Here is a 27,129-nt window from a genome sequence, read left to right on the forward strand (position 1 = left end):
TCCATGCGGAGCCCCATTGATTTCAGCAAGCCTGCATGCTATTGATTGCTGGAATGGAGCTCCTCAGATTTTAAGCTCTTTGGATCATGAAGCATCTCTTAACATGTGTTTGTACAGCGCCTAGCACAATGGGGCTCCAGTCTCATTTGGGGCCTTTAGGTACTACTGTAGTGTAAATTGTTAATAAATGTGGCAGTGTGAAAGGCAGCCTTGTCCAGTGTATGGAGTGTGGAAGTGTTGTCAGGAGACCCAGCTTCTTGTCCCAGGTATGCTGCTGATTGCTTAGTGCGTTAGGACAGGTCACCTAATCTCTCTATGATTCAATTTCCCCAACGGTAAAATTGAGGTAACAATACCCTTTATTTTGTGAGGTCCCTTCAGATGTGTGGATGAAAACTACTGAATAAAAAAGCTAAGTATTATTATGTAGTTACCCAAAGCTTGCACTTCCCCTGTGTTGGCTTAAACCCGTGGTGAACTGGCCAGCCTCTTCTCAAGATTGGGTATAGATTTCACAGCTGATTGCAGTTTTCCCTTCAAAGGAATGCAGAAGTCAAAGGTATCAATCACTGTGTGAATGAGCCACTGATGGAGTAAATGCAAAAGAAATAATTAAAACAGCCTCCGTTGCAAATTAATCATTCCAAGCAGCAGCATCACGATGAGTTTGTTAGGAAGCACTTGGAAAAGCAATAGCCAATTTTCTTTTTAGTGCTATTCCTAATAAATGTGAGAGGGATCCACTTGATTGATGATAGCTGTTTTAAAAGCACCAGTTCTAAAAGCCTCTGTTGGTGCTGAAGAACTGTTGTCTAGTGTCTGTTATATTAAAGTACTGCAGGCATCTTGGCTCTTGAAGCTGTTAGGAAAGCCACTTCAGAGGTGGATCTTATTTGGGTGTTTAATAACTTTAAAAGGAAAGGCAGAGTTGCCAAGATGTCTGCAGTTAGTAGTTTCCTGGCACAATAAATGGCAAGTTGTTTGTACTTAATGCTGACGTGGGGGGAAATATTTCTAGTTTGCACACCCAATCAAAATCTGGATTCCAGAGAATGAGCTCATGGGGCCACCGTTTATGGATCTGTGGCCATTCAGGAAGGTGGTAACTCCTGGTATTATTGTCTTAAAAAGCAACCTCATTCAGCCATCTACAACCCTAATTTGTCTAAGACCTAGAAGCTACGTGGCCACGTTCAGTGATGATTTGCAATCCCTTAACACTAATTAGACTCCCTTAAGGCACTTGTCTATGCACAAAAGTTGTATCACTTTAAATATACTGGTACAGCAAAAGTGGTCCAACCCCCCCAAGCATGGATGCAGTTATGCTGGTATAAAAGTGTTTATATGGGTATAGCCTGTCCAGGAAGGGGAATAACCTATACTGCTCTAAGGCACCTTTATACCAGTATAACTGTACCTATATTAATGGTAGTACTGGTACAGCTAGTTTGGTAAAAAATCACCCACTAAACAAAATAGTTAGAGTGGTGCAAAAATGGACCACTCCCCTAAGTCCTACTTATTCCCACTTTACCAGTGTGTAAGGGAGACTATACTCATGTCACTTAGGGTATATCTACACTACTTGCCGGATCGGTGGGCAGCGATCGATCCAGCGGGGATCGATTTATCGTGTCTAGTCTAGATGCGATAAATTGACCCCCGAGCCCTCTCCCATCGACTCCTGTACTCCAGCGCCACGAGAGACGCAAGCAGAGTTGATGGGGGAATGGCAGCAGTTGACTCACCGCAGAAAGTAGATCTAAGCACATCGACTTCAGCTACATTATTCACATAGCTGAAGTTGCGTAACTTGGGCCTGGTCCACACTAACCCCCCACTTCGAACTAAGGTACGCAACTTCAGCTACGTTAATAACGTAGCTGAAGTCGAAGTACCTTAGTTCGAACTTACCGCGGGTCCAGACGTGGCAGGCAGGCTCCCCCGTCGATGCCGCGTACTCCTCTCGCCGAGCTGGAGTACCGGCGTCGATGGCGAGCACTTCCGGGATTGATCCGGGATCGATTTATCGCGTCTAGACAAGACGCGATAAATCGATCCCAGAAGATCGATTGCTTACCGCCGGACCTGAAGGTAAGTATAGACCTACCCTACAATCAACTCCCCTCCCCTCCCAGTTTAGACCAGGGCTAAGCTCCCCTGCCTGACTCTAACTTACACACACAACAGCTAGAAGAAGGTGTAAGTGACACCAACTCCATTACATTATTGGTAGGGTGGGGATAAGTAGGTGATAAGGGAGCCTGAGGGAGTCTAACATATACATCAGCTCTGTATTTATCCCACAGTGCCTGAGATCATGTCTGTGATTCATGCACTGTATTCCTCTCAGCAGCGCAGTCTCAAAATTTGAGCTCTCTCCTCTTCTGTGCTGAGTCACGGCCCTAGCTAGATTGACATTCATTTTGTTCTAAATGGAGATGGGTGGGGAAGGAGTGGTTGTTTGTGAAGAAGTCGCCTCTGCAGCTGCGATGTTAGGGTAGGAGGCACATAAATTCTTCGGCCGACTGTGGAATTTCTGTTAAAAACCATATCGCTCATACTAGGGCAGAGTGACCCAAATATGATAAAGTTAGACATACTTGCTGTATGTGGTTTTCACCCGGGGCGGTAAGGGGGTAACGCACACAGATCCTCTCTGCTATGTGATCCAAGAGACTCTGAAGTTTCCTTCATTCTAGAGCCGATTTCCCCCTTACTCCTTTCCATCCTGTGGAATTGCTCAGGACAAGGTATTTTCCTGCTGTTGTCTGAGTTCCTGTTTGGGATTTTATGTCTGAGGGTGTATTTTCCCCTTGATAAGTAATAGTAACTCCTATGGCTGCCAATGGGAGGTACACCTGTGCATTGGAGACGAGCTCCATTTATAGCTATGGGGACCCATTCTCAACCCCGCTGCAGCTGCTATGTGCTGCTTCAGCAGAGCAAACCAGCCAGATCTGGCCTTCTGAGGATTCACCAAGTGTAATCCCCAGGTGCATACAGCCACCATAGCATCTCAGTCACCATTCAGCCTCTCTGCCCCTGGCACAGGGAGTGTTCCTTGGGGAATGAGGGCATGGATAGGGAGGCTTTATGCCCTACCAATCCCCAGGTGCCAGAATGGCCCTTTGGGATGGAGGGCTGGGCATCCTGTAAGGAAACGTAGGGGTAGTTTACAGCCACCTTCTATCTCTGTCTCTTGTTCTTACGTTGAACACAGCTCATCCAGAGCAAAGAATCAGGCTCACAATGTGTATCATTAGGGCCAGGTCCAATGCCCAGAGAAGTCAATGGATAGTCGTTTGACTTCAATGGGCTTTGAATCAGGTTCCTACCAAGCTGTTTTAAGCAGAAAGGAAAGCATGGTTTGGCGCAGTAAAGGTTTGTCTGATAAGGTGAAGGAGAACTAGTATTACTGAAGACTGTGTATTCTGTTGTGGTATTGATCCAGTACCGGAAGATGACTACTCTGTGAGATCAGTTGTACTGCTGAAAGAGGCAGCATTCCTCCAGGGCAAAAGGTAATTTGGTCTCTATGTTCCAGCAGCACCCAGGCCGAGTGATGTATTGTGTGGTGAGTGCATGCTGTATCGGACAGACAAAACTGAGATAACTTGACCCACTTGACTTAGAAGAAATCTTCATCCACGTTGCTCCAGATCATGTTCTGAAGCAAGACATAGTAAAATGCATTTTTAACAGGTACTACTGTGAAGTGGGCAGATGTATTCGAAGAAAGTTAATTAAAGCTGTCACTTCAGAGCTTTTTGCTAGTGGTAGTTGTTTTGTTGAATTTTGATACCCTTTGTGATATTTACAGTATGAAACATTTTACTGCTAAATATTAACCAGTAAAATTCCCCTTCTGATTAACTAGTGTTATGCTGGTAAAGTTCTGACAATTATTTTGGATTCCTTAGTTCCCAAACTATCAGTTTCCACTAACATGCTTACATTAACTACAGATGTGCCTGGAATAAAACCCCCGGAGCCAAAGAACCCTAAACTTGGCAGATTTTAGAAATCTGAAACCAGTTCCAAATGTTGTAACCCATGTGTATATTTCTAGGTCTAGATCCTCAACTGGGGTAAATTGGCTTAGCACTGGCTCCACTGGTAGCTAAAATGTAGTGGTGTTGTGTATGTATATAGTTAGTGACGTGTTTTGGGGTGCAAGGTTCCCTAATAATGTTTTGCATGTATATAATTATCATTATTATGCAGGCAGCTCTTACGCACTTTGCTGAATGTTTACAGTTAAAATGATAGGCAATTATAGAGAAAAGGCTGTCTGGAAAAAATAAAAGCACACATTTTCTTCTTTATGGTTTAATAACAGCCGACAAATTGTGTGGGCACAAACTTAGAATTTGAACTGCATTTATTTCAACGTTAAAACAGATTTGTGTGGTTTTATTGTCAGGGTACAAGCATTAAAACATATGCCACCAAAAATGAGGGCAACATTTCCTATGGTGCAGCTTGTCTGCATATTATTTACTCCTGTCTTCAAAAATCCCATTGGCATAAGTCTCTGCATAAATTCCCATAAACTGAACCAAGGATGTGGGTCTCATCCAGCATGGATCACTATGATGAGGCTAAGCCCCTATCACCTGCAAGCCAAGGGAAAGCACCCAATTACTCATGTTCCACACCTCAGGGGTGAGTAATTGTATAAGTAGACTGAGGGAGGTCAATTGTGGAGCGACTGCTCAGGAGACAGGCTTCTGTGATGGAGAGAAGCCCTGGGCTAGTTTTTAACAGGCAGGATACAAAAAGGGAACTATGTGGAGCCCGGGAGGAGCAGAAGAACTATTAATACGAAGCTACAGAAGAACCTCAGAGTTACGAACACTTTGGGAATGGAGGTTATTCGTAACTCTGAAATGTATTAACTCTGAACAAAACGTTATGGTTCTTTCAAAAGTTTACAACTGAACATTGACTTAATACATTTTTGAAACTTTACTATGCAGAAGAAAAATGCTGCTTTCCCTATATTTTGTTGTTAGTTTTGTTTAACATGGTACTGTACTGTATTTGCTTTTTTTTTTTTTTGGTCTTTGCTGCTGCCATATTATATACTTCTGGTTCCAAATGAGGTGTGTGGTTGACTGGTCAGTTCGTAACTCTGAGGTTCTCCTGTAGTTTGAATCTTTATTTGGACTTGTTTGTGCTACCCCAGAAGCAGCTTAGCATACCTCCAGGGGGCATTGGGAGAGGTCATTGTAGTTGACAAAGTAGTCACCACAAGGGGTATGAGAGGCAAATCCTTTGCAATGCTATATCCAGCGAGAAGGGGGCACCCTAAAGGTGCGAACACGTGTTCACGATCTCATTAGCGCAGTGAATATACAGCATGTGTTTTTGAGCTGGCTTTTAGCCTTATTAAATGCATTTAGGATCATAGAAGCACAGAAATTAGATATTAGGTCATCTTCTGCACTAGGATAGGATGCTGGGACTTCAGTGAGACTTGCCAACATATATCCAAAGGCAGAATTTAGACTTCCTTAAGGGATTAAATGGCCAAGTCCCATTTAAATTTACTGGGAGCTGGATGAGTAGCTCCGTTAACAATCCAGTCTAAGGGCTTGTCTTCAGTGCGGAACTAAATCGGCGCTGCTGCAAGCAATGCAGTAGTATCGATTTAGCGGGTCTAGTGAAGACACGCTCAATTGATGGGAGAGCGGAAGCAATGTCTGCAGGAGAGCATCTCCCGTCGACATAGCATAGTGTGGACCCTGCGGTAAGTAGATCTAAGCTATGTCGACTGAGGCTACTAACGTAGCTCAAATTGCATAGTTTAGATCGACCGGCGGGTGTAGTGTAGATCAGGCCTGAGTGTAATTTGGGTTGCTAGTAGCTTCTTTATAAACTCTTTGTGTCACATTCTAATCCATCATTAGGATATGCAAATAATAATAATTATTACAGTTGTGAACATTTATATTATAGTAGCCCCTCACACTGGAGGCCCCTTTGCCCTGGACACTATGCAAGCATAGTTAAGAGGCAATCTCTTGATCTCATCTGCTGCTACTGCCTCGGGTGGGTAGAATAGCAACAATCCCATTGTGCTACATGGACAGGATGGCTCAAAGTGAAGGGGCGTGAGGAGATCCATGGAGGAAGTGGATACCTCTGCTGCATTCCTTTCACCTCAGGATAGCTCATACTGTACATCGTGGCTGGGCACCTGACCATGCTCCTTGAGGCTGTGATGTGCTAACAGTGGTGTAGTAACAGTGGCTTTCTTGTACACTAGATAGGTGCCTATCTGTGTATCTTTCTCTTAGGGACTTGTAGGACCCCAGTTGCCATAGTTTCTGGGAGACTATCTATACTATAACCGTGTATGCTATGTGACGAAAGAGGCTGCCCATACCCTCTTGCCTTCTAACACACACCTCCAAACCAGGACAAGATTTGGCCTTTACTGTTCCAAAACTCCATTGGTGAGGTGAATGAATTCAGAATGAGTGAATTTTTTCCACAAGACGTTGTACCCAAGTATCAAAGGTAACTTTCACCATTTGACTTATTTTTATTAGTAGTAATTAGAGTTGAATGAATAATTCACAACAAATATTCTGTAAAACAGAGTAAGGACCCCATCGATCAAAGCACTTAAGCAGGTGCTAAACGTTAAGCTCTGGTCAAGTTGCAGGGCTTCCCACTGAAGTCCTGTTCCTTGGTCATGGAATGGGAAGTGTGAAGGCACAGGGCTAGGAGTAACCTGAAATCAGTGAGAATCCTCTTAAAGTTAAACACACACTTGAGTACTTTGGGGCCTTTGAGTAAAATTTCCCAAACTACCTAAGTTATTTAGGAGCCTAAATCTCATTTTCCATAGTGACGTAAGCACTTAGGAACCTAGATCTCATTGGGCTTCTATGAAACTTAGGTTTTGAAGTCACTTAGCAGCTTTTGAAAATTTACCCCTAATTTCTTATTGGTTCATAGGTGTTTCCTGAGCAGCTCATGATGTCATCAAACCTATTCATAATTCAGAAATGTCTGACCAATTTTTTTTAAACTTGGGGGATGATTGCAAACATTTCTCCAGTAGTATTCAATTTTAACTGTTCAAGCTTTGTTGGTATGTTGGGATTGGGCAGGTAAGTCACATGTAACTGTTTCTTTCCCCTGAGTGGATGAATCTGTAGTGTAGGCATTACTATCACAAATATGAATGATTTTGATACTCGCTTTCTGAGAACATCTGTGTCTGTAAAACTAGATCATCACATGAATGTTCATGGAAAGTGAACACAGAAATTGAGCATTGCTGAAGGAAATTCATCACAAATACTTTAAATATATATGGGAAATTTTGTCCAGCATTCACTTATGTCTAACAATACATTTCCTTTCCTTAAATAAATGGTTTCATGCTGGATGTGTGATGAATCCTTAACATCCCTACTGCTTTGTTTCAGTTACAGTGATACACTCTACTGATATTGTGTGGCTCATCCTTTCCCTCCCCTGAATTTAGACTGTTGCTTGTTCTACTATTCTATGTAATTCATAATATTCCATTCCCACCCTGCATTAAAAGGGCATGATGAAAGTTGCAAAGTGAACCACTCAGACATTAGGACATGTCAAAACTGAGGTTGCATTTAGTAATCATTGATATGGAAGCGTGCCTGCTTCATTAATTTTCAAGATGCTAGGAATAGGATTCTTCTTTTTTCATACAAGATAAACTGACAGCAGGCGGATGCCGTCAAGTTAAGATAAATGAAACTAAATTGATTCTGTATCTTTAGATCTTTGACTCTGAATATTTCTGCTATCTACCTGGGTTATAAAAGAAACATTTGCCTCTGCTTCCCAAATGGTATGGCTATGCTCTGTAACCCTTACTCGTGTTGAAGAGCATTTTACTCCATGAGTGGTCCCATTGACTTCAGTTGGACTATTAGTGGAGTGAAGGCAAATGGATTTTTAGTGGAATTTTTTTAAAAGCCAATTCATTGTACACATACCTTCCCCTTTAATTGGGGTTTGATGCTTCTGGGAGTTTTTCCTTTATATTTTGCAGATGCTGACACATTTAAGCTGCTCACATTTCAAAACAGCAGTTTCACTCAATCATTTTTCTCTTTTTCTAGCACAAAAACTTAACAAACATAATTGTATTGATTCTGGTGGTAAGTGGCATCCAGCACCTTCCATGACTTAACACACAACTTTTAACAGAACAAGTCAGGAGGTCCCTAATCATTAACATTATCAATTACAGCATTTTATCAAGTGGGTTTGTGGGAGACTGGAGGAATACAAATCAGGCTAGCCATTATCCTGTGCCGAAAGAGACAAATTGGGCAAGTCCATAGTAGTGCCAGTGCCCTTACATCTTCTTAAATTCTCTATAGTTTGATTGCACATTATGTGTGTGTACAGATCACCCTTTGTTTTGTCTTCCCATAACTGCATATTCTGTATTGGTTTTGGTTTCTCACTGTCACAGCACAGTGATTGATTTTTATCAAGAGCAAATACTGCCACAGCCTCTGTTTGCAGAATTCTTTAACTCCTTTTAACTTGTCCCACTGCCACAAAACCATTAAATATATATCTTCTATACACAATCCCCTTTCTTGGGAGTTTTTATATTTCTTCTTAACTTAAGAATGGCCAGACTGGGTCAGATCAACGGTCCATCTAACCCAGTATTCTGTCTTCTGACAATGGCTGGTGCCAGAGGCTACAGAGGGAATGAACAGTACAAGGCAATTTATCAAGTGATCCATCCCCTGTTATCCAGTCTCAGCTTCCGGGGTCAGAGGTTTAGGAACACCCAGGGCATGTGGTTGCAACCCTGACCAACTTGGTTAGTAGCAATTGATGGACCTGTCCTCCATGAACTTGTCTAATTCTTTTTTGAACCCATTTATGCTTTTGGCCTTCACATCAGCTGCTGGTAACACATGTGTGTGTTGTATGAAGAAATACTTCCTTATGTTTGTTTTAAACCTGCTGCCTGTTAATTTAATTGGGTGACCCCTGGTTCTTGTGTTACATAAAGGGGTAAATAACACTTCCTTAATCACTTTCTCCACACCATTCATGATTTTATAGACTTCTGGCATATATCCCCCAGTTGTCTCTTTTCTAAAATGAATAGTCCCAGTCTTTTTAATCTCTCCTCATTTGGAAGCTGTTCCATACCCCTAATCATTTTTGTTGCCCTTCTCTGAACTTTTTACAGTTCAAATTTTTTTTTTTTTTTTAGATGGGACAACCAGAACTGCACACAATATTCAAGGTGTGTGCATACCATGGATTTATGTAGTGGCATTATGATATTTTCTGTTTTATTACTTGTCCCTTCCCTAATGGTTCCTAATATTCTATTAGCTTTTTTGACTGCCATGGCACATGGAGCAGATGTTTTCAGAGAACTATCCACTATGACTCCAAAATCTCTTTCTTGAGTGGTAACAGCAACTTTAGGTCCCATCATTTTGTACATATAGTTGGGATTATGTTTTCCAATATGCACTACTTTGCATTTATCAACATTGAATTTCATCTGCCATTTTTTTGCCCATTCACCCAGTTTAGTGAGGTCCCCTTCTAACTCTTCACAGTCAGCTTTGGATTTAACTATCTTGAGTAATTTTGTATTCTTATTCACAACATTACTCTTAAAAGTCTTTTTCAACATATCCCTAGGTTCTTCCTTGGCTACAACTTTTCTGTCAAATCCCCCTCCCTGGGAGATTATATTAACATACTCCAATACTTAGAGTAAGTCACCACTTTTCATATTTTTTAATCTGTTTTATAAATTCAAAATCAAACCAATGCTGTCCATTAGAAGACACTCTCACTACTACTACATAAGTTATTTTTCCTCCCTTGGTAGCCTGCTGTTAATTGAATTGTCTCGTTAGACTGACCTCACACTTGGTAAGGCAACTCCCATCTTTTCATGTATTTATACCTGCTCCTGTATTTTCCACTCCATGCATCTGATGAAGTGGGTTCTAGCCCACGAAAGCTTATGCCCAAATAACTTTGTTAGTCTCTAAGGTGCCACAAGGACTCCTCAGAGTTTATAAAGTGTTAACTAGCAAGTCTCTGACCTAAACAGTACTTCTTGCTTGATAGTATGCTATCCAATTTGAATACTATACAATGGAGGCATATTTATTATTATTAGAATTAGTATTAATGCCAAACAAACAATATAAAATCATTCTGTTATCATTTGTGTCTGAATTGGAGTCACTGTACAAACATAAAGGAAGACACAGACTGGCATTAAGTGGCATCAGCACCGGAAGCCTGAGCAGAGAGATCCAGGACTGCGTGGTTATGGAGACTGAACTACCCTTTCTCACCTAGACTCAGGTCCCTCCAGACTGGGACTGAGGAAAGTTGGGGAAACTTGCACTGCCACTGCCTGTGCCCAGAGGTCTCCATGGCTGCACATTGCACAAGCACTAAATTCACACAACACATTTAGGGGAAGGGGAAGAAAGTATTTTCTCAGTGAGAAAACTCTCCTTTGTGTGAATGATGGTAACCAGTATTTTTCAGAATTGGTGATTTGGTTACAGCTTACATGGGAACCTAGCCACCCTGCAGAAAATGGGGACTGCGCGCGAATGACACGGGCTTGGAGGATGAAGGGCTTGGAGGATGAAGCTCGCTGGTCCCACCTTTCCAATTGCTCATTTCTTCCCTAAAACAATTTATTTCTAACCTACTTTTCAGCAATACTGGCACTATGGGCTCTTCTTTCAGCTCTTCCAGGGTTCCTCTTCTCCTAGGTCCTGATTCAGCCAGGTACTTAAGCATGTGCCTGGCTTCAATCAATGACACTACTCAGATGCTTAAGTTTAGGCATGTGCTAAAAAGTACCTTGAACGAATCAAGGTGTTTAGCTGAGCCCGGGCTCTGGACCTCAGTTCACAGCTGATGCTCATTTCATAATAACGCTGTAGCTAGACCAAGCCCCAGTCTTATGACCTACGTTCCATTGTACGTCACAGGCTGTGCATGGTTCAATGTGAGGCAGTGTACCCTGGCTGGTAACACTGACAACTTAATCTAGTGAACTGTTACAGTTGCCCCAAAACAGATGGAAGCATTGTGCCAAAGCACAACATATCTGCCTCCTGGGCTTTATGAGTCAGTGGATGATGGTGGATCAAATGCAGGGAAAGGTGACCTTCATCAGAAGCTCATCTTAATAGCCCAGGTGGCTGTAAAGGATGAAGAGTTGTTGATGTCTTAAGCTCTTTTAGGCACTGAAGTCACTGGAGATTTTTCTGAAACACATTGACTGCAACACAGTTTGTGGTTTTTAATATGAAAATAGTTTCTGTACTTCTTAGCATTACGTTGCACTGAATGGCAAAAAGGTGTGTCCCTGATTAATAAAATCGAAGGGCTAATGTTTTCCTTGTTCTCGCAAATCCCAGTTATTTCAAACCATGTGGCATGGATACTTTTTTTTTTTTAACAAAACAATCTGAAATGAATACTATAAAGAGAAAACATTCCTGATTTTTCAACATCCCTACTAATTGAATAAGGACACGTAAAAATGTGCATTCCTTATGGAGAGGCTGGCCTCAAGTAATCAGCTGGGAGCCTACTTCTTAATACTGTATATGCTGCTGAATTTAGTTAAATTATGGCTTTCGCTATCAAATACTGATCATTCAGTGCCATAGGGACTGCACAGTTTTTAAATAAACAACTACATTGCATGAGAGAGAGCTTATACAGCAAGCTCTTCTTTTAAATGAGAGAGGGCAAAATTCTGCAGTAGTTTGCATGGGATCTGGGTTTAAAAATGAGTTGGGGCTGCATCTTCCAGGACTCATGAAGGCTAGAAGCATTGAGGAATTAATGTTCTTGGTGAGGGAAGGGAAGAGACAGAGGTACCTGCGTTGAATTGGGACACAGATGCTTTCTTATGGCCAGTGTTTTACAGGAGATCAGATTAGGTGATTATAATTGCCTTAAAATCTATGAATAAAAGCACTGTACATGTCTGTATCTCACTGAAGCTGGTGACCCTTTCAATAAATGTTCGAACCCATACCCAGCTCATTTGATGAGTGTGCATACTTTACAGGGAAAATCCAAGCATTTGTTTGTGAGCCTCCCAAAAAGCACTCTGACTACTTTGGAGGCACTAGCCCCTGTTTGAAATCGTATTTTACAGCAAAATTCTGTCCGATCCTGCCAGTATATTTATAGCTTTGTATAATTCCTCCTATACCTGCCTATGATGAGAACAAGTGAAGCTTGAAATTTTCCTAACAGCCCAAACTGGCTGGCTTCACTGTCATTTGGGGGAAATATGATCGCCAGTATTTTTTTCAAATAATGAAAATTCAAATAAGGCTCCATTTTATGCAGATTCAGGCCAGGGTGGGTCTCAAGGATTCAGTGACTGTCTTTCTGCAACCTGCCTGGACAGAGCTCACCTCTTTTCTCCCTCAACATTATTTACATCGGCGCAGTGACTGTGTGCAGAACCCACACAGCCATGGTGCTAATAAAAGTCCAGCGATTTTGGCAGTAGTGTACTGGGAACCACCCTAAAAACCGCATGTGGTGTGACTTTCATTGGCAAAAGCTATCAAAATGTTCCCCTCTCTCCACAAGCCTATCCGATGGACGTTAAGAGGAACTTCATTGCGTGGGTGTCCTGGCAGCAGACAGCCGACACAACAACACAGGCGAGGGAGGCTTTTTGCTAGCATCAGCCTTCATCAACCAGAGAATAAAACAACATCGTTTATCCTATTTGGGTGCTCATCTTGCCCAGATGAGGAGGAGGAGCTGATCCTCCCCCAAAATGCTTGTTAATGGACTTTATGGAGGCATCACTGGTAGCCTCCGTGCCTTTCACCCATGGTCTCCTGTCGGTTTCCTCAAGTGCACAGAGCACTGGGGACGTTCCTTAGCAGAGGCAACGGAAGTGCCTTTTGACAAGTGCCTTAGCAGCATGTACTGTGTCTGACTGCTGCTCTGTATTTGACTGCCTCTATGATGCTTTTGCTATGGCCGGCCTTACTGCGACTAAGGTCACCTCCTTTTCTACAGACGTCCGTCCCGACCCACACACTTAACTCCTCAACAAGGCCAGCGATGTTTCTCCTATCTCCACCGTGTTCTGGGTTGTCTCTCCCATGAAGCATTCTCACTCCAGGTCTTAGGCTCACTCTGATGGTTCTATGAGGCAGTCACAGCCTCTGGGTCCTCCAGTGGTTATGAGGTCCCCCACTCAGCCTCTTGAAGTGTGGATGGTAGGTCAAAGAGATCTTTGACATTAAGGCCAATCCAGTCTGCCAGCACAGTGTCTAGAATGGGTCAGGTACTCTTTTTATTGAATGCAAACATTGATTTTCAGCCTAACATAAAAGGAAGCCAGCAAGCTCTTCTGTCAAATTCCTACCTATCTTCCATGGTCCCGTAATGGAGCACAGCAAAGAAAAGTTCAGAGGAGGTGTGGGATTGTCAACACCTCCTAGATTGCACCGCACACCTGAAATAAACTTGTATGCAGTTCCTCAGCCAGGCAATCAACTCCAACATAAAGGAGATTACTCCAAGTCTGAGGACCAGGACAGAGTGTCTAAGACATCATTTGGGAAGGTCTCTACATTCCAGAAACTTTTCTTAAGGTTTCTGAAGTGTTTAAAATTGTGTGCACTAGGATGTCCGTTCTTATGAAAGGTGAGACACACTTGGTCAGGTCCTCAGCTAGTGTAAATTGGCCCAACTCTGTTGCCATCAGTGGAGATACATGGATTCATATCACCTGAGGATATGGCCCACTGTCTTTTAACTGGTGTTTCAGTTGTCAGAGGGGACAAAGCCTGGCCGTATCAGTTGGATTTCCAAAAACTCAGAAAATTCAGGCAATGCTATATCAAAGAGATAAAGAAGGGAGGTGATATCTTGAGACCCTATGGGTCCTGCTTTGAGGAGGGGGTTGGATAGAAGACCTCCTGAGGTCTCTTCCAACCCTGATATTCTATGAAAGATACACAGACCTGGAAAAAAAACAGGAGGCTACAGTTCTTGGCTCCCAAAGAGCCTTTCCTTTGATTAACTCTGCTTTGTCCCATGGCAGAGCCACTCCCCCATTCCAGATTGCTAACAGAGACAAACGCTTTGCAGGTGATTTACAAGCTCAGAGATTTAAACCCTCTCAGCTTCTCTGCAGTTGCTAATTTATATGTAGGTAATATATGTCAGTGTGAGGTGCTATGGAATGAGTAAATTATGTAGTTCCTCTCAAGTGAACCCAGTAAAACTTGTGTGTCACACCACATTGTGTTCTGTATCTGCCACATATTTTACGGAAGTAGTAGCTTCAGGCTAGTCTACACTGGCAACGTTAAAGCGTTGCCATGGCAGCACTTTACTGTGCCTTGTGTGGTCGCGGCAGAGCGCTGGGAGAGAGCTCTCCCAGTGTTCTAAAAATACCTCCACGAGGGGCGTGGCTCCCAGCACCGGTGCACTGTCTATACTAGCACTTTACAGCGCTGAAACTTACTGCGCTCAGGGGTGTGTTTTTTCACACCTCCGAGCAAGAAAGTTGCAGCACTGTAAATTGCCAGTGTAGATAAGCCCTTAGATGATGTGTAGAGAATATTAGAAATATTTTTTTGTGTTCTTCTACCTCTAAGCTGGGTGTTTTAGGCCTTGCCATAAGTATAGCTGCACCAGGGCAAACCTGTAGTGTAAACATGGTTAACTGCTGCAGTGCAGTTTGCCCAGGTGCAGCTCACCTTGGTTTTACACTGGTGGCTAATATCTGTGTAGACAAGACTTAAATACCATAAATCCTGCACAGGCCTTTGGGTGAGAGAAAATATATAGCCAGATGATTTTTAAAAAGCTCTAGGTATTCCCTAATTTAGCTTTCGCATATATTCCCAAACTTGTTGAAGATTAAAAGTAATTTGTAAATGCTTATTAAATCTATCGTACAGACTATCGTATTGTGTATTCCCGTCTTCATAAAATGCAGTTTGCATTAATGCACACACCAGAAAAGACGGAGTTTGGAATTGTACACCGCATAGCATAAGAGACAACTATGGGGTTGTGTATGTTAGCCTATTGGTAAGAGCAGGGAACTGAGCGTCAGGAGATCTTGATTCTAGCCCCAGCTGAGACAATAACTCACTGTGTGAGTGGGTGCAAGTCACTTAATCTTTCTCAGTTTACTCACCTGTAAAATGGGGATTGTTATGTTTTCATTATAGTCATCTTGTAAGACTTAATTAATTAATTCTTTTAAATTGCTGTGGGATCCTTCTGATTAAAAAAATAAAAACATCTATAGAAGTACAATGTATTTTTACCCTGTCTTACCATTTGGCATATATGTCAGGTCACTGAAATATCGTTCTCAGTTTGGCATACAGCAATCCGAAGAGCTGCCTACCTTTAAAGTCGGAGCATAGGAATCTCTGAAGGGAAAAACAAAAGGATGCTCAGGAGAGGAAAGGGAGCCAAATCAATGAAGCGTCTGTATTTCCCTTCTGAAGGAGTCTTGCCTTTTTCTCTATCTTCTCTCCTTCCTCCCCCACCCCCCCAGCAGAAGAAGCCTTCCCCCCCAAATGAGTCTCCTCCCCCACTCTTTCTTGAGAGCCTCCTGCATCCCCAGGCATTGACAATGCTACTGTGAACCTTCAATGGGTTTGGGAATATATGGGAAAGCTAAATTAGGGAATATCTAGCATTTTTAAAAATCAGCTGGCTATGTATTTTCTTTTACCCCAAGGCCTGTGCAGTTGGATTTATGGTACTTCTTCCCTGTATGAGTCCAGGGCAGGACCCACAGGAGCAGGAAAGGGAGCCAGCATCTTAGGATACGTCTGCCCAGCAAGCAGGATCCTGCAGCAGCCAGTCTCAGAGCCCAGGTCTCCAAACTGGAGCTTGCAGGGCTCATGCTACGGTGCTAAAAGAGCGGTGTAGGCTGTGATTGGGCTCAGGCGGAACTTAGGCTCTGAAGCCTAGGGAGGAAGGTAACCCTGGATTGTAGACCTGGGTTCTGAGACTTGCTGCGGCGGGATCCTGCTGTGTAGATATATTCTGAGACTAGTCAAAAGAGAAAGGAGGGTGATTTCCAGCTAGATGGGAGGGAAGGCTGGGAGTGGCACTGCCCAGAAGTCCCCGTTCATTTCTTCCCAATCATAGATCCGTTCTCTTTCCCAGCACAGCACAGCACCCCCTATTGGTGTCCCAAGATGTAGTCTGATCTAATTTATTCCATCTCTGGACCTCCCGCAGTAATTACCATGCTATCTGAGATGGCAACCGTCCATCTTGAAAGACAATGATGTAAGCACCAAAGTAGTTGTAGCGTCACGAGTGACTAAAAAGTCCGCTTCTCGAGTGACCGTCCTTGCCATGGTGGGGGCAAGGCACAAGGCCAGAAGATGAACCAGACACACTCCTGGTGCTTGAAGCCTGGTGCGTCTTCCTCTTTGCTTACTGAGCTTTTCTCTCTCAGCCACCCCTCTTCAGCCTCTTTGATTCCCAGGCGCAGCGCAACCCTCCAGCGTTGCCTGTTGCTATCTGAGCACTTGGAAACTGTTCTGTTGGTGTCAAAAGTCCTAGGCTGACCACTGTCCTAAAGGCTGCTGCACGTTCATGAAAGTGGAAGACATTGGCAAATTTTCTTTGCTGCTGCTGTCACTCATGGCTCAGACAGCGAGAGCTCTGGCGCATCGCAGCTTTATGCACCAGACAAGCTCTGTTTAAGAACTTACTCATGTCAGCATGAATTTTGCTTTAGCAGTCACAGCCTCACCGAGGATTATCGTATTTCAGAAAGGGTTCTCAGCCCGAGGCAAGATTAAATATGGTATTTAAAACTTCTGTAGCACAGTTATTCTCCCAGAATTGGGGTTCTTTCCTACTTTTTAATTATACAAATGGAACATGTATGCACTCACTTCTCATTAACCCCTTGGTACTGGAATTTTGGGAGTATTCGGTACTGAGAGGTAACACAAAAATAAGTGAGTGGCGAGACATGAGGAATGCCCATAGCCCTGAGGTGGGGTTTCTGGCTCCAGAAGTGGAAGCAAAGTCTTTCCAATGTGTGACTCTGAGATAAGTACAACGTGGCATTATGATGGTAATGATTACCCAGATTTCTCTTGATAACCTCGTCTCAGATAATCACTTCCTCTTCCTGATGCTGTCAAGAGGAATCTTAATACATTACTTGAAAAATATGCCACCTGCTATTTTATTTCTATAATTTATTGTATAGTGAATGCCTATAAATTCCTATGGTAGCTTAAGAGTCTAGTAAAAATGAATTGCTGACGCTTTTTTTCTCTGTTCATCTGCAAACCAGGAAGAGTTCAGTTCACTTTAAGCTCTAGTCTACAGCACTACTGTCTCCCTGTTACTAAGGGACTCATTTTACCTCAATCACTCTCTCTGTGTCTCTCTCTCTGAGGAGGAGTTTCCAGGGAATTTTCTCTTTCACCCTATGGAGATATGCTTTCCTGTGAGATTTCCATGGATGGTGGCACAGTACAGCCTGTATTTCCTGGGTCAGGGAATATGAAAGTTTACCTTAGTCCTTTTTTTTTGTTTGTTTGGTATCCTTCCTTGACTCACTTTCCTCTACCCCAGATAGAAGCTACCAATTTCATGGCCATCTCAGGTAGGCTAAGGCTCCTAAGAATGAATGGCAAAAATTACAATCCACTCATGTATCAGCAGTGGCACTCAAGTGGCAGTGAAAATCTTCTGATACTTTTCACTGAGAGACCAAACATATATTCGGACTGCTAATGCAAATGTTTTTACTGTGTCTCTGACCAAGGACTTAAAATGACTTAAACTCTTCCTGGTTGCTGACGAACAGAGAAAAAAAGTCAGCAATTCATTTTACTAGTCTCTTAAGCTACCATAGGAATTTATAGGCATTCATTATACAATAAATTATAGAAATAAAATAGCAGGTGGCATATCTTTCAAGCAATGTATTAAAACCCCTCTTGACAACATTTGGAAAACAGCCCCAGACCTATGCTGGCTACAAAGGGAAAAATATGGAATGGTAATGACCCATCTACCTTGCTATACACTGCAAAAGGTTGCAAGTACATCTGTACTAATTATTACCTTTACAATTTCCTTTGCTCCTCGTTATAAAAACGGATATACCATTTGTAGAAAGCAGACACCCTACAGTTTCATCTACTGCAGCAGTTGTCTGTGTCTCTGTAACACAGTGAGCGTTTCCTGAAACTCCAGTCCCCTCGGGGTCCTAGCTGGGCTGTTTAGGCAAGCTGTGAAAAAACTGATGTACTCATTTTACCCTTTGCCATCCTCTTCCTTCTCCATTTCATTTCTTTGCTACTTTCTCATGGGTTCCCACTAATGTAGCGAAGTTATTTCCTGCTAAGAGGATGAAAAAAACGTTCCCCCTGATGCCAGTGTCGCTGATGGTACTAAGCTTGCATTCGATAAATGATTAAACACTGTCTGCAGCATATTTCAGACTGCAGCTGAGGGATTCTTGGGTGCCGAGAGAGCTTTGAATCTTCCACACCATTGCAACCAAACTCTGCCTCAGTCTCCTTTGCGGACTCTCAGTCACTATGTGTTCAGATGAATAGTAGTGGTGCAGAGATGTCTTTTCACAACAGCAAACTTTTTTCAGGTTTCTTGCCTGATGAAGAATTTTCCATGGATCACTTTAGGGTAAAGGGGATTTTTAGACTGTATCCTTTTCCTGTCTTTGGACAAGTGGTGCTACTTCACCACTGGGAATGAAAAAGTGTTTGAATAATCCAGTCATTTGTAACACAGAAGTAATTTAATAGCTTTTAGAATAAATAGATTTATATTGGCCAGTGTTGCGCTGCTTGTTTTCGTAGCGTTAGTGCTTGAATAAATTGTCTGAACAGTGAGTATTTTCCAACAGTGTTAACAATCCAGCTCTCAGTGGCAGAAATGTTGGTAGCGAGGAAAAGTGCACTGAATTATACACCCTTCATAAGCCAGTAGAGTAGATTTGCACAGCAAATGGGTGACAATAGTTTCCTTGTAGATCTGACTCTTTCTCAGTCTGGAGGACGCTTGACATTGATCTTTGGTTCAGAAGTAGAACCAAAGGTCCCACTGCAAACCTTTCCAAAATTTAGGGCCAGCTCCTCAGCTGGTGTAAATCTGTGTAACTCTCTCGATTTCATTTGAACCTCGATTTATATCATCATTATCTGGACTCCAGGTCTAAATCTTTTGCGGGAGCTCTCATCAGCACCAGCTGAAATTCAGACGTGTTTGACCTTCGTTTTAGTGCACTTGGCAAATTAATTAAAAATAACAGTGTATCCTAAGTGACGCCCTGCAGGTATAGGAAGGTTCTTAAATTCTGTTTGAAAATGAAGTTTTTCACCTGGGTCTAAGCTCTGTGCTACTGTGAGGAAAAACAGCTCTACTGCAATAGTCTATACTCTAGGGAAAATATGATGAAAGCTTCTGTGTTAATGGATCAGAGCCCATTTGCAGCCCCGCTTTATAAAGTATTGTTGGATAAAAAGCTATAAAATAAGTGGTAGTGATTTCATGCTTTTATTGTTACTTATTTGTATATCACTCTGCAGGTGGAGTCTATACAAAGACAAGGTCCCGGCCCAGAGGAATTTACAGTCCTAACCTCCAGTACTGCAAGCAGCTCTGTGAAGTTAATGGAGCTCTGCAAGTGTGCACAGATCCAGCTGTATGGAGCAGCTTGCAGCATGAGGGCCTAAATTAGACAAATAGACTCGTGACTAATGACAACACACCATGTTTCCAAGGGGTGCAAGGGGAGTAGTGGGCAGATAAGAATAAACAGACTGTGTAAGCTGCATTATGTGTTTGGGTACTAGGTAATTATGCCTGTTCGTTGTTTGTTGAAAGAGGTGTTACAGTAGTCCAAATTAAAAACAAATGTAATGATGTGTTCAGTATCTGTAGCAAAGGATAGATGCTCTTTTTTATTGAATGAGCACATCAGTGGATCTCAAAGTGCCATAGAAAGGAAATTAGAGAGACAAGATGAGTGAGGTTGTATCTTTTATTGGACCAGCTGCTGATGATGAGAGAGTCAAGCTTTCAACCCACACAGAGCTCTTCTTCAGGTCTGGGGAAGGTACTCTGACTGTCACAGCTACATGCAAGGTAGAACAGGTTGTTTAGCACAAGCAGTTAGCACATATTGTAAAGGGACCATTCAAGGTAGAGTGACCCATTAACCCCTCGGCAGTCATAGGACAAAAGGGGGGTTAGTGGGTGTGACAAAGTTCCTCCTCTATCTTGATGGGTCCTGCGCTTATTGGCGGATTTTCTTGCCGCAGAGATTCACCATGTGGGTTGGGGAACAGCCCAGAGACCTTCCCCTCTGGAAGAACCCACAGTGCAGGTCAATTGGGAGGTTTGGGGGGAACCCGGGCCCGCTCTCTACTCCAGGTTCCAGCCCAGGGCCCTGTGGACTGCAGCTATCTATAAAAAGAACAGGAGTACTTGTGGCACCTTAGAGACTAACAAATTTATTAGAGCATAAGCTTTCGTGGACTACAGCCCACTTCTTCGGATGCATATAGAATGGAACATATATTGAGGAGATATATATACACACATACAGAAAGCATAAACAGGTGGGAGTTGTCTTACCAACTCTGAGAGGCCAATTAATTAAGAGAAAAAAAACTTTTGAAGTGATAATCAAGATAGCCCAGTACAGACAGTTTGATAAGAAGTGTGAGAATACTTACAAGGGGAGATAGATTCAATGTTTGTAATGGCTCAGCCATTCCCAGTCCTTATTCAATCCAGAGTTGATTGTGTCTAGTTTGCATATCAATTCCAGCTCAGCAGTCTCTCGTTGGAGTCTGTTTTTGAAGTTTTTCTGTTGTAATATAGCCACCCACAGGTCTGTCACTGAATGACCAGACAGGTTAAAGTGTTCTCCCACTGGTTTTTGAGTATTTTGATTCCTGATGTCAGATTTGTGTCCATTAATTCTTTTGCGTAGAGACTGTCCGGTTTGGCCAATGTACATGGCAGAGGGGCATTGCTGGCACAGGATGGCATATATCACATTGGTAGATGTGCAGGTGAACGAGCCCCTGATGGTATGGCTGATGTGATTAGGTCCTATGATGATGTCACTTGAATAGATATGTGGACAGAGTTGGCATCGGGGTTTGTTACAAGGATAGGTTCCTGGGTTAGTGGTTTTGTTCAGTGATGTGTGGTTGCTGGTGAGTATTTGCTTTAGGTTGGGGAGTACCCAGAAGTCACCTCCTACAAGACAGGCCCAACAAAGAAAATAACAGAACACCACTAGCTGTCACCTTCAGCCCCAAACTAAAACCTCTCCAGCGCATCATCAGAGATCTACAACCTATCCTGAAAGATGATCCTTTACTCTCACAGATCTTGGGAGACAGACCTGTCCTCGCTTACAGACAACCCCCCAACCTAAAGCAAACCAGCTATCTATAGTACCTCCTGTAGCTGTCATGCAGCTGTTACAACTTCCTGGGCTACTTCCCCATGGCCTCCTCCAAAAACCTTCTTTATTCTCACCACAGGACCTTCCTCCTGGTGTCTGATAACGCTTGTGCTCCTCCGTCCTCCAGCAGCACACCCTCTCAGCTCCTTGCGCCTCTTGCTCCCAGCTCCTCACACTCACACCACAAACTGAAGTGAGCTCCTTTTAAATCCCAGGTGCCTTGATTAGCCTGCCTTACCTGATTCTAGCAGCTTCTTCTTAATTGACTCCAGGTGTCCTAATTAGCCTGCCTGCCTTAACTGGTTCTAGCAGGTTCCTGATTACTCTAGTGCAGCCCCTTCCCTGGTCACTCAGGGAACAGAAAACTACTCATCCAGTGATCAGTATATTTGCCCTCTACCGGACTCCTGTACCCCACTGGTCTGGGTCTGTCACGGTGGGTTACAGATTGTTGTAATAAACCTTAAATCCAGTGTCTCTGTTTAGTCCATGATTTTTAGTGTCTAGCGTAGTAATGAATTTAAATTCCTAGGCTTGTCTTTTGAAAGTGTGCAGATTTCCTTTGAGGATGAGGACTGACAGGCACTGCGTTAGAAAGGAAGGATCATTATTCTCATTTTACAGATGGGGAAACTGAGGCACTGAGCTGAAATGATTTGCCAAAGTCCACACAGCAGGGTGGTGGCAGAGCCAGGAACAGAATACAGGTTTCTTGAGAACCGGTCCAGGGTTCTACCTACTACGCAGCACTCCTCATTCAGCATAATCTGTGTCAACAGATCATCTGCTCAGTGTACTGAGATAAAGTAATTGCATTATTTGCAAGCAAAACTTTGGCCAGGTTTATTTCGTTGTGGTAAGTCAGCAAATCTTGATAAAGGAAGTTTTCATTTTCAAGGTCCTAGTGAGAGCAGGTCATGAACTCTTTGGGGTGGATCATCCCACAGCTCCACAATAGAGCTGTGACCATGTACACCAGTTGAGGATCTGTCCCATTGTGTCCAAAAACAAGAGGATGGGGTGGGTTTAAGGGGGGTGGGTGATAAATTATAGCCTGGCATATTTTTGCAGTCCAGGATTTCCACTGTTCTGATGCAGACAGTTGATCAGTGTAGTAAATATTTGCAAGTTGCAAGAAATAATAAGGACTTCATACCGTTTAGGATATTTAAGAGCATATATCCAACTCTGGCCTTAGGGGACAGCTTGAAAGTGCTAGTTATTTAAAACAAAACCCTGTTCAAGTGCCGTATTAATGTTCTTGTTAATGCCATCCTGTGAATCAATTTACAGGTTACAGATCTGTCCCTGCTTTAGTTTATATCCTTGTCTAAAATCTTGGTGTACCGTTTATAGCTATTCATATAGATATATATTCCCCCTCCCCAGGATCAGACCTTTTAGCATTATTTTGCATCAGCCATGCATCAGAGTGCCTAGTAGGGCTGTAAGTGATGACTATGCTCATCTGTCTCCACAGCATTGATTGTTCTGCCGAGCCAGAGCAAATTTAATTAGTTTATTATAAAATTCCTCTGCATCCAGTGGATGGGTAAAATCAATGCAGGCTGGAGCTTTGTTTCCACGAATTCCGCTAATTCCACTGTAACTAATTACTGCACAGAGGTGAATGGTGGATTCTACGCAGTCGGACAGAGAAGTCTCTTGATATTAACTTGCTGCAACGTTTTATGAAACCATCCTCTTCAAGGTATAATACACCGCTACCTTGATATAACGCCACCCGATATAACACGAATTTGGATATAATGCGGTAAAGCAGTGCTCTGGAGGGGCGGGGCTGTGTACTCCGGTGGATCAGATCAAGTTCAATATAATACAGTTTCACCTATAACGCGGTAAGTTTTTTTTGGCTCCAAAGGACAGCGTTATATCGAGGTAGAGGTGTATTTAAGAAACAAAACCTGTCAACTGCTGGAGACCAAAGCTAAAAATTAATGAGACCAATGGGTATAAAACTGTAATTGACACAGACCTGTGCCAAAAACATGAAACAAAACCACACACACAAACCTACATTAAAAGTACATTGAAGATGTAGTCAAGCACTGAAAAGTTAGGAAACGCCCCAATTAAAGCTGCCTGTGTGGCTTTATTTCAGCCCCCTTTTATATTACAATATAGTCTTTAAAGACGTGATCACATGCTATGAGGCAGACATCGGACATGGAAGATTTTAGCCTGAATTGTTAGTTTGATAAAGTTATAAGCAACTGAAAACAGGATCTTATCATGGAAAGTGTTGGACACTGGCTGAGGCATGGCCCAGAATGTCAATAGGCATAAAATACAGGAAAGCTGACCCCAATGCCAGGAGCTGCAGAAGAGAAGGCGGGTAACGGCAGTAGTGGTGAGATAGTAGCAAGGTTCACAGAAGAAGCAGGGGATAGATGGGCAAAGGGATGGTGTGGAAGAGAAAGAGAGTCCCGGCGGACGACTAAGTCAAGTCCACGGAGGAATTAAGAAACAACAATGGCAGCCGTGGATGTGGAACCTGAAATGAATGGGAGAGCTGGTGGCAGTGGTTAAGGGTGCGAGGGTGATGTTTTCATCCTTTCATCCTATATTAAAAAATAACAGGAATCGCAGCAAGCATCCCCTGCATGAACAGGACCTTCAGGAGTAGCAAACCCATTCAGCTGTTTTACACTTCAAGTTTAACTATGTACCTGGCCAATGTAATGCGTGACATACTAAAATTAAAGTACAATAGGTCTGCGACCAGTCCTGGGTGGTCTTCTGGTAGGACAACCCAGACCGACAGGAGTTATCTCAATCTGAGACCTCAGCCTGATCGTTTCCTTCTGTGCTCTGCTGAGGAAACAGGACCATGCTCAGCCTCCTGTAGGGGTGAGGCTACGTCTCAGATCATTTTCTCAAGAGCTCTAACTAGCAGCAGCACGGCTGGACCCCAATGGGAACTCTCCCCGGCCCTTCTCAGCCAGCAGGCTAGTTAGTGCAACGTGAGGATTTTGTGAGTGGAGGAGAGTAAAGGGCTAGTTGGGAGAATGATCCTTTGGCTTCTAAGAGATTGCAAAATATCAGGCCAGGATGTTGTCCTCTGCCACTAGACAGTTCATAGGCTCCCCAGTGTAGGGGCATGGCTGGAGCATGCTGTGATGCAGCCGTCCCCATCTGACAGATGTCTTTTTGGGGACATTACCAACTGGCTTCCTTTAGAACAGCTCCTAGATGTCTCTACCAGGGCCAGTCTGCAAACAGTTCCTTGGTGCTCCCCCCACCTGCTGCATTCAGAGGAGGCTGGGCACAGCAGAGGATCTGGGTTATTGTATCTTAAATTACCAATCTTTGGAAAATAGTGATGGGGAAATGGCCTGGGCAGGGACATTATTAAATGTATATCGTATCAGATGCCCTGTGATGTCATCTGAGAATAAATGGAATATATCGGTTTATATTTCTTCCCAGGAGCCAGAGAGCCTTCCTGGTTCTTTAACCACAGGACACAGCAGTCTTGAAGCTCTCCCCTCTGCTTAAGCAGGTAAGACCTTTTCACTTATTAACTGGGAGTCCCACAGCCTGTTCTGTTCTGTTCAATATACTGCGCTCATCACCGTTCGTCTGCGCCTGAGTGCCTTCCATTAGGACATGTAGTGCCTAGGTAATGGGACTAACTCCCATCACATTTGTGCTCATGGTTTCACAGGAAGGGAAAATTTGTGAAAGGAGGCAGCAGAAAAATCCTCATGGCTTCTGGCATATTTTGTTCTACATTGGTTCATTCCTGCCTCTCTGCCCCCTCCATTTTATTTTTTTTGAAAGGCCTTTGATATCTTGCTGGTGGGAGGTGTCACACCCACTGCAGTCTGAACACTTATCTTCCCTCCTTCAGCCTAGCAGCGACCTAGTTCACAGATCTGCAGGAAGAAAACATGAGACACCTTTATTAACAAGGGATACGATACAAAAGAGAGGGTACTGTTACTGCCTATGTCATAACTATAAAGGGAAGGGTAACAGCTGTCCTGTGTACAGTACTATAAAATCCCTCCTGGCCAGAGACTCCAAAATCCTTTTCCCTGTAAAGGGTTAAGAAGCTCAGGTAACCTGGCTGGCATCTAACCTAAAGGACCAATAAGGGGACAAGATACTTTCAAATCTTGAGGGGGGAAGGCTTTTGTTTGTGTTCTTTGTTTTGAGAGGGTGTTCGTTCTCAGGACTGAGAGGAACCAGACATCAATCCAGGTTCTCCACACCTTTCTAAACAAGTCTCTCCTATTTCAAACTTGTAAGTAAATAGCCAGGCAAGGCGTGTTAGTTTTCCTTTGTTTTCTCAACTTGTAAATGTACCTTTTACTAGAGTGTTTATCTTTGTTTGCTGTACTTTGAACCTGAGACTAGAGGGGAGTCCTCTGAGCTCTTTAAGTTTGATTACCCTGTAAGGTTAATTTCCATACTGATTTTACAGAGATGATTTTTACCTTTTTTTCTTTAATTAAAAGCTTTCTTTTTAGAACCTGATTGATTTTTCCTTGTTTTAAGATCCAAGGGGTTTGGATCTTGATTCACCAGGAGTTGGTGGGAGGAAGGAGGGGGGATGGTTAATTTCTCCCTGTTGTAGATCCCAGGGGGGTTGGAACTGTATTCACCAGGAGTTGGTGGGAGGAAGGAGGGGGAATGGTTAATTTCTCCTTGTTTTAAAATCCAAGGGGTTTGGATCAGTATTCACCAGGGAATTGGTGAAGGTTTTTCAAGGCTTCCCAGGGAGGGAAAAATTGAAATGGTGGCAGCGGAACCAGAGCTAAGCTGGTAGTTAAGCTTAGAAGTTTTCATGCAGGCCCCTACATTTGTACCCTAAAGTTCACAGTGGGGATCCAGCCTTGACAGCCTATGACACTTGTTTGACCGATCTGGAGTGCCCTGTCCAGCAGTAGAGACCAGTCATACCACAGAAAGGATTTTGATGATTTGGAGAAGGCAGAGCAAGGACAACTGATGTTACCTGATCTCAAGAGTTTAAAATAATGAGGCTAATTAAATGAGCTGTACTTATTCTCCTTCTTGGAAAAGAAGAAACTTTGAGGAGGCCAGTTTTTAGGATTATGAGTATACATCCTATGCTGCACATGTTCTGTGAATAAGTAGAGACATTAGATTTCTAGTGCTGCCACGCTACATGACTATCAGTTCAATTTAGATTATGAGCAGAGAGAGGCCTTATTCACACTCGCAAATGGGATCAAAGTCCAAGGGACAGAATATTAAACTTTAGGAAGTGGAAGGGGACTTGGACTGAATGAACAGCCATGTGCACCTGTACCGAGCAGGTGCAAAGTACTACCATTCTGTTTCGGTAGCATTTTGTACCCCTGTTGCCCTTGCTTCGTGCAGATGTAAATGACGGCACGAGGTGCCTGGAAATGGAGGAACAGGACCCAGAGTATAGAGGAGTTTGAGATGCCTGAAGGAGGGCACTTGGGCATGTTGGGAAAAGCAGGAACATAGAATGATCCAAAGCAAGGCTGAGCTACTTGGGGGAGGGATAGCTCAGTGGGGGGAGCATTGGCCTGCTAAACCCAGGGTTGTAAGCTCAATCCTTGAGGGGGCCA

General features: G+C 43.2%; 1 protein-coding gene across 50 annotated transcripts in view; it reads left to right on the forward strand.

The window, feature by feature from the left end:
• MAP2 (microtubule associated protein 2) overlaps positions 1-27,129 on the forward strand; it is a 342,492-nt gene that overhangs the window by 172,918 nt on the left and 142,445 nt on the right. For 44 of the 50 annotated variants that reach the window (XM_065561008.1, XM_065561032.1, XM_065561010.1 and 41 more), the window contains one exon: positions 24,989-25,061. The exons of the other annotated variants lie outside the window; for them this stretch is intronic. The gene's annotated coding sequence lies outside the window, so the exon portion shown is untranslated. The remainder of the gene's footprint in view (positions 1-24,988; positions 25,062-27,129) is intronic. 50 annotated transcript variants of the gene reach the window in all.

Source organism: Chrysemys picta, chromosome 11, assembly GCF_011386835.1.
Source record: "Chrysemys picta bellii isolate R12L10 chromosome 11, ASM1138683v2, whole genome shotgun sequence".
Classification (NCBI taxonomy): domain Eukaryota; kingdom Metazoa; phylum Chordata; order Testudines; family Emydidae; genus Chrysemys; species Chrysemys picta.